At 43.3% G+C, this 12,347-nt stretch overlaps 1 long non-coding RNA gene across 1 annotated transcript; it reads left to right on the top strand.

Annotated features, from left to right (window-relative positions):
• Positions 1–1,109: 1,109 nt before the first annotated feature.
• Positions 1,110–4,424, top strand: LOC148219433 (uncharacterized). Its single transcript, XR_015799789.1, has 3 exons — positions 1,110–1,179; positions 2,369–2,483; positions 4,362–4,424. It is a non-coding gene; the product is annotated as an uncharacterized LOC148219433 (long non-coding RNA).
• Positions 4,425–12,347: the final 7,923 nt, after the last annotated feature.

Here is a 12,347-nt window from a genome sequence, read left to right as displayed (position 1 = left end):
TGGCCAGTACATGGGGAGATCTAGCAGGAACTGGCTCGGTTAGAATGAATCTGGGGGAAATCAAAAGTTAATTTTGACATGGATCCCTTCTCAATCATACAAAAATACTCCTTTTTAACTCTTGGAGAAGAAGAAGGGAAGTATTGGAGATACTTCCTTTCTCTGTGTCCTTGCAGCATGCCTTCCCGCTCTGTGTCTGCCTTCTCTTGCTCCAGAGCACATCCTGTTGGGATGTTTGTAGCCTGTATGATAGCAAAGAAGTTGGTAGCGATTGTAAGTACCTTGCTACTTTGAAGCATAATGATAAACAGCTGTGTATGAAAATGTCTTGATTTCTTTGGCTGGTAGTGTCTGGTGTCTGTAGGCACTGCTGGCATCTGTTCCGTGTGCTGAGATTCAGCACATGGCCTCTGTCATGTTTCCATGTCACACTGCACTGTGAAAGATGGGAATTTTGACTGTGGTCTGTTCCGTATCATTCAGACAGCCCTAATGTGGAGTGCGTGGAGAAAATGAGCATCCAGTATGAGCTGGTCGAGGGCAAATGTCAGGAGAAAGGGCAGATGTGCAAGTTGAGTGCCACAGCTTTTGGCTGTGATAGCCGTGGTCCAATGTGTCATTAGAGTAAAATGCGTCTGAGGATGCACCAGACATTGAGATAACAAGTGGAATTCCTTTTTAACTTCCGCCTTACTCTCTTCAAAAAGTAAGCCATCCCTTTGGTTGGTAGTAGTTGGTGTTTGTACTTGAAATGTGGAAAAGCCGTAACAAATGCCAGTAATGAAGGGAGTGCTGTCCTACATGAATGTGGACGATGCAAGGCGCCTCAGCCCTTGTGCTAAATCTGTCTTCTCTTGGGAAAGAAATTCCACCTCTGCCTCAATTTCTCCCTTTGTGTCCAACCAGATGGTATTGTTTACTAATCTAATATGGCATGTAGGAGGCTGAATCTATCTCTGTCCATCACAAGAAAAGAAACACTACGTTTAGCCAGGCTCTCTGAAAGCCACACAGTATTTCTTCTGTGCATGTCAATAATTTGTTCTTCTTTTCCTTCAGATGACCCTGTTAGATATGAACATTTGCACAGCAGAAGATGCTGAAGTTGTGCACTCCAACATGCTTCAGATGACTGAGAAACGAAAATGTAGGTTTGAAGAAGAAGTGGAGCACGTGGATGTACGTTTCTTTTATTTGATGACATATATCTTCATCACTCCTTGGGATTAGTCTGTTCTTCCTGTGCTCCCACCTGCAATGCCTTCTGCGTGGTAGGCTATTGATGTCACCTTAGAAAGAGGTCCATAGTGTGACAAAACACTCCAGAGAAACAGTTTGGTGTGGAAGAGTTTCATGTGGAAGTGTTCATAATTCTTGTGTTTATTATTTGTAATAGAAATAGATTGTATTTTTATGATCATTTCTATCTGAAATACATAGGATAGCGATGAATGACGTATGGCCCAGTCTGCTTAAGATCAGACTTTAGGAATAGCTGGACATGATCTCCCAAATGTCTTCCAATCTTTTCTATACATAAAAAAAGTCGGGCAGTTGTTTCTAAAGGGATAAATGATAGAATGTGATTTGGTGCTTTATGGTGCCAGAATAAACAGAAGTTTTGAGAATCCGCATTCTTACCAGTTTACTTGGAGACTGATTTTTTTTTACTCTCCAGATAGAAGGCACCATGTTGGATACCAGTCGTAAAATTCCAGGCAGCCTTTTATCATGTTACATATCCTCTTACTCATTCATTTCACCTTCCAGCAGTTTAGAAAGAACTTGTCCACTTGAATGTTTTTCTTTGGAGTGATTTGAAGGAGACGGCTAAATGGCCATAATCCAGGTAGAAACATAAAAACAAGGGTGTGCTATAAAGACAGGACTTCTTAATGCAAAGAGCCCTCTGAAATTCAAAATACCTGCTATAAAATTAAAAATGTAATCTTTGACTTTTAGATGGGAATTTCTACTCTTCAGTTTCATTCTGTCAGGTGCATTTTTGCTAACTGCTTGATTCATGCTGAATGGACAGTCCTGTCTTATTGTTGGTATGGCAACAGTGATAGAGATCACTGCTGCTTTCTGTAGAAAGTGGCTGCAAGTTACTATGACGAGATCTTGTGAAGGTCTAGAGTTTGATTGGATGTGAGGTTCTCATTGTTTCAGAACACCAACTTGGGGTGGCAGTGTCAGAGGTGTTCATTATCTAGGAAGATTTTCATAGGCGATGAGTTTTGCTGAGGTAGCTTTCTCTTCTGGGTGTAGAAGATATGTGCACAATTAACTTCCTTGAATCCTAAATAGTTGGGGAGATTTTAGTATCTACGAAACCATTTTTACTAGCTTTTTTATGTGGCCTTAGATGATGAAAGTGATCTGGATACAATCTTAGAAAAAAGGAAAACGGTGAGCTGTGAGGAAGAGCTGAAGGAGTATTTGGAGAACACCCTTTCTTCTTGAGATCAAATTAGAACAAGGTATGAATTTTGTATGGTAAACTTAAAAGGTAGAGCATCTTTGCTTTGCATCTTTGAATATTGGTTGTACTACTTAGGCCTTGTTTTAATGCTGTTGTGTGAAGGTATGGAAAAAGAGTGCTTTTCACTTCATGTAAGAATATAGAATAATGTCCCTACTGAACAAGGTTAAGGCAAATAATGCCCACGCTTTAGGAATGGGACAAAAAAAGACTGCCAGCATTCAAAAACCATAGCACATCAGTATTACTGTGCATACCATCACATCCATGCCTTATTCAGAAGGTAAAAGTAGTAGTGCAGATTCTTGGATCACTGGAATCAGAAGTTGGTCTGCACCATCATCACTTCACTCATAGATTTGATCTCATTCAAAGTTCTAGGAACTCAGATGTTTAAGACAGCCAAGCACTGGCAACTTTAAAAACCATCTAAAAATGGGTACAATACTGCTCTCCTTCCTGAAGATCTTAGCAGCAGCTCTGAAGCCATAGAGGAAGCAGCACTGTTCACACACCCAGGAGGTCTTTCCTACCTGCTCGATCAGAGGCACATTAGAAGAGCAGTATGGACCTGAGGGGCAGATGCACATACCTTCACACACCTCGCAGTGGGACTGTGGTTAGAGCTGGAGGTTTGATACTCTTCCTAATAATTTGAGCCGTTAAAACATAGCCGGAGGTAAGAGACCAAGTGAAAATACAATGCCAGGTTGTGGAAAGAGAATGTTACCTATCTGAACTCCTACAAAAATTCCCCATCATTTTCTTTGTTTAGGAGACCAAGCCAATGTCCGTGTAAATGAAACCAAGTGTGAATATTGATTTTTTCTTGAATCAAGACTCAGCTTTATGTCCAAGTCAAAGGCAAATAAACCAGAAAGGCTCCGCTGAGCACAGTGCAGAACTAACATGGAAGACAGTAATTTGACCTCTTATGTAAGCAGTGTTGGAATGGTTCCCCATCCAAAAGGAAGGATGTCAAATGCTTCTTTGGAAATATTTTAACTTCTGTGCGTTTCTTTCTTTGTAATGAACTAATCTCTAACAAGCCAGGACGTGATTGTGTTCAGTAGAAACAGATCAATGGCAACATTTAGCCTAAAGGTTTTATGAGATTGATAAGGAAGTTCGATTTAGATTTAAAGGCACTGTAGTCATTTTAAATTTTATTTCTCTCCGTACTTGAGTCTCTTAAACAGGGACCTTCAATTGGACAGGAACGGGACACTGAAGCAAATTGTAATGGATGATGTAATGGCTTACCCAGAAGCATTTTGTGGGAATTGATTTCTTCTAGGTATCCATCAGCCAGCATTTTAGTGTGAAGGGAATCTTCAAACAGGTAAAACAAAAATTCCCGTTGGTTTCAAACCTGACTGCTATATTAATTTTTCACTTTGGAGAAAATTTTCATGACCTTTAAAATTCAGACTGTATCAAGTATTGTTTCAGCCATTGAAGAAAGTGCTTTTGATAGAGATAGGAGAGGGAAACCAAAACATTTCTCAGAGCCACACTTTGAGCTCTGTCCTTGTTACAAACGGCACTTGAGCAAATTCATTTGCCTTTGGAACAGAAAACGACAAGGTAACAGGCTTATCATTACGGATTTGAGTCTTCCAGGTTCTTTAGATAGTAAGTGATCTATTCAAGATGATCTCTTCCTGAAATAGATCCATTTTGAGAAGGGATATGGATTTCTTAGAAGAAAGCAAATCCCTATGTTAAAACGGGTGTTTTTTGTTGTTGTTTTGCTTTTAGAACTTGCAAGGCACAATCGACTTCATAGTTCGAGATGCAGATAAGAGCACGACATTCCAAACAGGTGTTTCTTTTTGGTTGTTTTCCAATCTGTCTATCTTTGGATTGTAACCAGTAGAACTGTGCTTGAACTGGAAAGAAGTAGCGGAGGTTTCAGAAGTGGAACATGCGGTGGAACAGTAAGCTGAGAGCATTGTGCAAGGAGAGGAAAGAGGGGAAAATGGGAAGAGTTTCCTGAGTCGGAAGGGACCCCTAGGGATCGTCAAAGTCCAACTCCTGGCCCTGCACAGACACTCCAACAGTCCCACCCTCTGCATCCCTGAGAGCATTGGCCAAACGCTCCTGGACCTCTGGCAGCCTTGGGGCTGTGCCCATTGCCTGGAGAACCTATTCAGTGCCCGACCAGCCTCTGAGGAAAAAAACCTTTCCCTGATAGCCAGCCTAATCGTCCCCTGACACAGCTCCTGGCATTCCCTTGGCTCCTGTCCCTGGTCGCAGAGAGCAGAGAGCAAAGCTGTCCCTGTGCTGCCCTTGGGAGGAGCTGAGAGGTCCCAAGTGAGGTGTGAGCTCAGTGTCCTCTCTGCAGCTGAACCAAATGCCCTGAGCCACTCTTTGTATGGCTTTCCCTCCAGCCTCTTCGCTATCCCTGTGTCCCTCCTTTGGACATTTCTCCAATAGCCTGAGGTCTTTCTGACGCTGTGGCATCCAAAATTGCCCCCAGGGCTTGAAGAGAGCGCAGTCCCAGCCCAGAGCAGAGCGGGACAATCGCCTCTCTCGAGCGAGCGGTGCCAGAAGATAGGGACAGTTGTCAAAAAATCAGCTAGAGAAAGAAATCTAACAGAGAAACAGGTGATCTTGGCACAGGAAATGGAAGAAGCAGAGGAAGAAGAAGATGAGGAGAGGATTCCTTGTAAAAGTGAAGAAAATGAGCATGCAGAACAGGGACTAAGCATTATGCAGGTAAGTGAGCAAGATAATAAGTTTGAAAGTGAAGGCAGTTTTGTCCAAAAGAAGGAGGAATAGGAAGTCTTTTTGCTGAGAATGAATAGAAAGTTTTTTTGCATTTAGTTTGTATACGAAGCGCACAGGGCTCTAGATCCTTTTGTGGGAAAACGGAGTGTGTAAAGTTGCCAATCATTTTGGACCGAATTTGGAGGTTTTTGGGGTCCCAGGTGAATTTGGGGTTGAATTCTGGGGATTTGGGGGTGCCCAGGTGAATTGGGGGGGGGGGGGGGGCGGGGATTTGGGGAGATCCAGGTGAGTTTTGAGGGGTCCTAGGTTGATTTTGGGGGAGAATTTGTGGAATTTTGGGTATCCCGGGTATCGAGGTTTGGGGTGAATTTGTGGAATGTGGGGAGTCCCAGTTGAATTTTAGGGGGAATTTCTGGAATTCTAGGGATCTCAGGGGAATTTTGGGGTGAATTTGGTGAATTTTAGGGTATACATGTGAATTTTAGGGTTCTCAGGTGAGTTTTGGGGATGCCAGACGGATTTTGGGGTGAATTCTGTCGATTTTGGGGTATCCAGGTGAGCATTTGGAAGTCGTGGGAGAATTTTGGGATGAATTTGGGGGGATGCAGGTGGATTTTCCAGGGAATTTTGGTGATTTTTGGGAGTCCCAGATGAGTCTGGGAGTGAATTTGGTGGATTTGGGGGTATCTGGGAGGGTTTTGAGGGGGATTGGAGACATTTTGGAGTGAATTTGGGAGGTGTTGGGGGGACTGGGTCTTGGGGGTGATTTGAGGGATTTTGGGGGTTGCAGGTGGGATTTTGGGGTGAAGCCCTGGGATTTGGGGGTCCCCCGTGAATTTTGGGGTGAGTTTGTGGAATTTTGGGAGTTGCCAGGTGAGTGCTGAGCATCCCAGGGGGGACTTCGGGGTGAATTTTGGGGATTTGGGGCTTCCCAGGTGAATTTCTGAGGTGAAAAGGTTCAAAAAGGTTTTTTTTGAAAACAATTTAAAGCCAGAAGGTTATTGAAAATTAATAGATGTGATGCAAGTAGGTAATATGCAGACAATACACACCGAGACAAATCATGGGAAAAATAGAGTGTTAACACGAGTGTGTGACGATGGGATCAGTATAGCTAAGGCTGAGTTGAAGCTGAATTTGGAAAAGCATGCCAAAACTAAGAATAATAAAGGCACCTACGGGTATTTCAGTGGGAAAAGGAAGATGAAAAGAAACCTATCACACCTTCCCTATTCCCCCCCACCCCCATAAGCCAGACAGCACTAGTGACAACAGACAAAGAGAAGGTTGAGGTACTCAACAAGTGTTGGTCTCAATTTACTCTGCCAGTCACTATTTCCACATCTCTCAGGTTATTGGACTGGTGGACTTGATTCTAACCCATAGTAGCAGGTCAGCTTTCAGACCACTTGAGGAACCTGAGCATGCAAGACCATGGGACCCACCCAGAGGCATGTCAGGGCCCTGAGAGAACTGGCAGCTGTAGTTGCTAAGGTGCTTCCTCCATCATATTTGAGAAATCAAGGCAACCAGCTGAAGTCTGCAGACACTGTGTTGTATTGACTCCAATCCTCTTGGTCTTTTTTGTAAATCTTAGAGCTCTGAGTCAATTTCTGCAGAGGATTCCCAATGCAGTTTCAAAAATGGAATCTTTGTTACTGGTCCTCATGTTGATCTTGGATATTTCCATTTTCTGCACTCCTTTATTTTCGAAACATTTGTAATGACTGAAAAGAAAGCTGAGACGAGGCATTATGCTCTTTCCAGTGATAGAAATGGACCAGTATTCTTTTCAGACAAATATATTTTTGCTGTGTCTAAGCACATGTGCATACCTGTGTTTGATTTATGTGTCCAGGTTTTGGCAATGGGGCAGCCACAGGGCCGTCCTGTGACAATGGCCCAGGTGCTGCCCCGTCCCGCTCTCTTCCAACTGGCTCCACTTCAGGATGTCGTCCCTGCTGAGAGAAGAGGCTGGGACAGCACCTTTAGAAATGTGACTTTCTGGGGTTTTTTTGTTTTGTTTTGTTTTGTTATTTTTAAAGTTACTAAAAACATTCACCCTGATTTTTTGTGTTGGGTTTGGGGTTTTTTTTCAGTTTTGGGTGGGTTTTTTGGTGGGCTTTTTTGGGGGCTTTTTTTGTCTCTTTGGTGATTATTGGTTGGGGGGTTTTGTGTGTTTGTTTGGTCTGCTTTTTTTGTTTGTTTGTTTGTTTGTTTTTTTATTACGGTTTTGTAGAGTTTTTTAAGCAAATTGATTGGAAAACTGAATAGTCCTCCACTATAGTCTCCTGGATTCACCTGAGACTCTTCCTAGGCATCTCCCTGATCCTTTTTGCAATGAGTCTCACATCATTCTCCTGAAGAAACTGTCTGCTTATGGTTTGCATGGGTGGGCTCTTTGCTGGGTGACAAACTGGGTGATGGCCAGGCCCACAGAGTGGTGGGAAATAGAGTTCATCCAGCTGGTCCCCAAGGCTCAGTCTTGGGCCCAGTCCTGTTTAATATCTTGCTCAGTGATCTGGACAAGGGGATAGAGTACACGCCCAGGAAGTTCACAGATGATGCAAAGTTGGCTGGTAGTGTTTTTTTCTTCTGGAGGACAGCAGGCTCTGCTTCTTCTTCCTCCTGTTCTGAGGTCGCTGCTCCCTCTTCATCCCTCATTAAGTGTGCTGATTCTGTCACTTGGATGAGAAAACAAACAATTTTAGCAACAATACTAGTGGCAGGGTACAAGAAAGGAAGAGTTCACATGAATTCCCCCCCCCCAACAACAGACAATACCTGATGGCTCCTCTGCCCAGCTTACTGACTACACCGGAACCCATTGTCCCCCAAAGATACTCCCTTCTCCCTGCCCCCAGCCATGATGTGAGATGGAATAGAATAACTAAGATTAAGATTCTCCCTATGGAACTCCATCATACTTCGATTCTGGGAAAAAAAAAAATTCTTGAAGTTCTATCATTTCAGATCATTTGAATTTGCATACTAAAAGGTCTAGCCAGAAACTCATGACAATATTAATAGCCCATTCTAGAATGTCCGAGATGGTAGACACTTCTTTCAAGAGAATGTGATACCTCACGTGACTTCTCCAGAATTTAAATGAACAGCGGGAGTAGTCTACAAGATTCTTGCTGCCATCTGGATTTCCTGGTTTTTGGCTGGTCTATGTAAGCCAACCAGCTATTCAGCAGAGGGAATATTAGTGTGATACTTGATGGTATGTGAGATGGAACACAGTAATTTATGGCTTTTTGCATAGTGATGAAGCTGTAAAGAAAGCTCCATAATGCTCAGACAAGGAGGCTGCTGGACTTCAAGCAGCAAAGGCCCAAAACGAACCAGTGAAAAGGTGTCATTGAAAAAAAATAAAGCCAGGTGGGGAGCAAAGTGATACTTAAGGGCAGTTTACTGAAAGAGGAAATCTAGTGAAAAAAAAAGTCCAAGAGTGAAGGAATAACAGGAAAAATGAAACTAAGGAAGGAAATCAATCTCAGCTAATCATTTCAGAAGCTAACAAGTTGTCATTGCAATGATGCATAAAGTGAGAAATAATAAATATGTCTGCGCCAAAATCTGAATTATGAACTTTATTGCATTCTGTCTTTCACGGAATCATACAACAGTCTGTGATTAAAGATCATCTAGTCCAACTTCCTTGCCAGGTAGATCTTACAGTAGATCAAATTGCTCAAGACTAGCCAAACTGATAAGGAGCACTCTCAATGATGGGGCATCCACAACTTCTCTGGAACACCCGTTTGAGTGTCTCACCAGCTTCATTGTAGAAAAGTTTTTCCTTTTAGCCAGTCTAAACCTAGTCTCAGTTTGAAAGCATGGCCCCTTGTCCTGTCTCTGCAAACCTTCCTAAAAAGTCTTTCTCCATTTGTCTTATACCCTCTTTACGTATTCAAAGGCCACAATACTGTCTCTCCAGAAACCTCTCTTCTCCAGGCTACTGGATCCTACTTTTCACAAGAACCAGGTCATAAACTGAGATGGAAGACATCTCAGGAGATCAGATCATCCAACAGCTCAGTGTAAGAGTAGCTCTGAAGTCAGATCAACTAGCTTAGGGCTGTGTCTGTTTGAATTTTGAAAATTAGCAGGACTTGAAATGCGTCAAGGAAGAGAACTCTGGGTGGCTCCAGAAACAGCCTGAGAAACTCGAGCAAACTCAAAACCTCAGAAACTACCACTGCTTTCTCTCCCTCAGCCCAAGCAGTCCCAAAGAAGAAGTGTTCCCAGCAGGCTGGGATAGCACGCATATACACTACATATACATGACAGGCATCGCCAGCAGCCACATCCTGCTCCTTTCTGTGGCTGGCAAGAGTGAGACTGGATGTTTACATGTGGGCAACCTGGGGCCCTCCAGCAGCTCAGACACTCAGCCTGCCCAGTGACCCCACTGAATTCCAGTGTTCGCAGTGTGCCAAGGCCACAGCACTACTCCGCTTGCTGGCACAGACCATCACACGCCTCCTAAATCAGTCAGGACTCCCCTGGTCCCACAGCCAGCACCCCACTTGCTCTCCCCCAGGCCACTGCCATTGTTCACCAACTTCTCCACTTTGATCTTTGCTGGTGCTCTCAACACTGGCACACCCAGATGTTCTGCAGCTGTTGTCTCCTGGTGGAAAGGACTTGTAAAGCCATGTTTCCTAACAGGACTTCCACAACCTTTCAAAGCAACCTTTTCTGGGGTATGAACAATCTCATTCAAATGTCAACATTTCTTTTCCCATATGTGAAATCAGAATTTCCTTCTTCCGGGCATGCCCAAAACAAGGCCCAAACTACATTGTGCCTTCTGTTTCACATGCTGACTCGTTTGTAAACAATGCTAGGAGAATACCTGTTTTGATCTGTTGGAGTCAGTAAGTCAGGAGTCTCTCTGATTTCTTCAGAGACAAATCAGAGTGCAGGAATTGAATTGAAATCTTTAGATGGATTAAAGTGTATTAGGCCTTTCATTTATAAGGCAGAGATGAAGACTTAGGTTGTAACATAAGAGAGAGAAAATAAGTAAGTAAATGGAATAAGTTTTAAGTGCTTTTAGGGAGTAAAAGGTCTTAGATGCCTGAGAAGTAGTACATGTTCTAGTGAAGGTTGAAAAACATGCTAGTGTTTTCTTAGAGGCTCCAAGAACTTAGCTTTAGACATAATAGAGTTAGAGTTAAGAATATTGCTTACATTTTTCAATTAGAACAAGATAGGCCATGAACGTAGTCTATACGTAGCCTGGCGTGCTAAGAAACCAGAATTCTAATAGATTAAGAAGTAGTGGTCCGAGTTTGTGTCTTAGCTAGTTGGAAACTTTCTATAAAAGAACATGCATCAGGGAGAGGTGGGGCTCTATGCCATGGCTTTATGCCATGTGCATTTTGCCATTGCATTTTGCCACTGCAGCTTTGCCATTGCTTTTAGCCATTGCTTTTATGCCACAGCTTTTGCTCTGCTTATGTTTTCGCCGCTGAAATCAACACCCGAGAAGAAGATAGGAGCTGCCCGGCTCCTCCGGCCCTGCTGGGACCACGGGAAGCTTCTGCTTCTGTTTGGGACTTGGAGCTAGAACCTGGAATGGACTTTGTTAGCTTTGACTCTGCATTTGAGACTGATGTGCTTCTGCAATAAATAACTTTACAGCTACTATTAGCCGCTTTGCTTTTTACATAAAAGAAGAAGTAGCCCGACAGTGTGGGTGCACAAGAGGCACCCGGAGGTCCCCAGAAACCTCACATTGATCCAAGCTAATCTCTGGCCCTTATAGTGCTTTCCGTAGTTAAGTTTTGCTTTGCTATTTACTTGATGTCCCATTGAATTGTTGAATCATAAACAGACTATCTGTCTGTGTAGCAGCATAGCAGTGATGAATAAATGCAAGAGAAGGAGCAAGGTGATTGTTTGCTAGACTCTTCCTAGAAACTGAGAAATCTGTTACTTAATGCTGACCACAGCAGATGGAGGAAGCATCCTACATGATGTCAAAGCAATGAAACTGTAATCACTTTTATGATTACAGTCAAGGCACTGCTTTTGCCACCATAAGTGGAGTGCAGGGAATCTTAAAAGATGACACTCTAACTGTTGTCCATGCTCACTGAGAAAATAATGCTTTTACAGCAGAGCAGGTCTCACCGCAGCTAAATCATGGCTTCAATGGTACACCGCCTTCAAAATAGCCCACAAAAACACAAATGAAAGGATTTGGAACCCAAGGGAATCTCGGATTGTGACATCAGCTTATTTTAGATTCTTTCCAAATTCTGAATTCCATTTCCTTCCGAGCCAATTATCCCACCTAACCTGAGATGTAGTTTATGTTTTTCCTACATCTAATTACCTTAGAATTAGATTGCTACTAGGCAAAAAGACAGAAACAAGCAGTCAATTTCAGACTGAAACCTGTGTTCTAAACCAGTGTTTAGGACAGCAATACCAGCAATACTTGGACCTAAGTATTCTTAATAAAACCAAAACTTTTAAGACTTCTCCATGTATTTTTGGAGGTGGAAAAAGTTTTACATCCAAAAGTCCCTAGCGAGCTCTCACTCAGTGCAATGCACCCAGAAAGACGCTCTCGCTCGTCTTTCAAGGAGTGATTCCTCACAGCAGAAGCAGCAGCAGGAGCACAAGATGGCTGACGAGAAGGGGCAGTGTAGAACACGTCTACCAATATTTCTACAGGAAATCCTGGTTCATTTTCGAGTGCAGTATGTCCCTCCAGGTCTTCGGTCCTTGCGAAGCTCTATGTACTGTGAGCACTGCTACTTGCAGCTGAGAAGGACCGTGGAGCTAGCAGCGAATTCAGAGAGTGCTGAGCACATAGTCAAGGAGCGAGAAGTGCCCCTGCAATGCCGTGCTAATAGCAGCTTCCTCGCGTCAGGGGCAAGCTCTGGCCAGAAAGACTTTCTCATCCTGGGAGCAGTTCTTTATAAAGGGCGTAGGCGAAAAGCTTTCGTTTTCAATTCACACTGCGAGAGAGGCAGACTGTTGTAAATAGTGGCCCTTTTCCCTATGAAACAAAACTCACCCTTCCTGGTTTCTGAGATCAGTCTGGAAGAGGCGTTTGGCACTCCAATAGCAGCCAGGGTTACAGGTGGATGCAGCTTGGGTCTGG

Source organism: Sturnus vulgaris, unplaced genomic scaffold, assembly GCF_052056855.1.
Source record: "Sturnus vulgaris isolate bStuVul1 unplaced genomic scaffold, bStuVul1.hap1 Scaffold_120, whole genome shotgun sequence".
NCBI lineage: Eukaryota > Metazoa > Chordata > Aves > Passeriformes > Sturnidae > Sturnus > Sturnus vulgaris.
The sequence above is the reverse complement of the archived record's forward strand: the minus strand, read 5'-3'. Positions and strand labels throughout refer to the sequence as shown.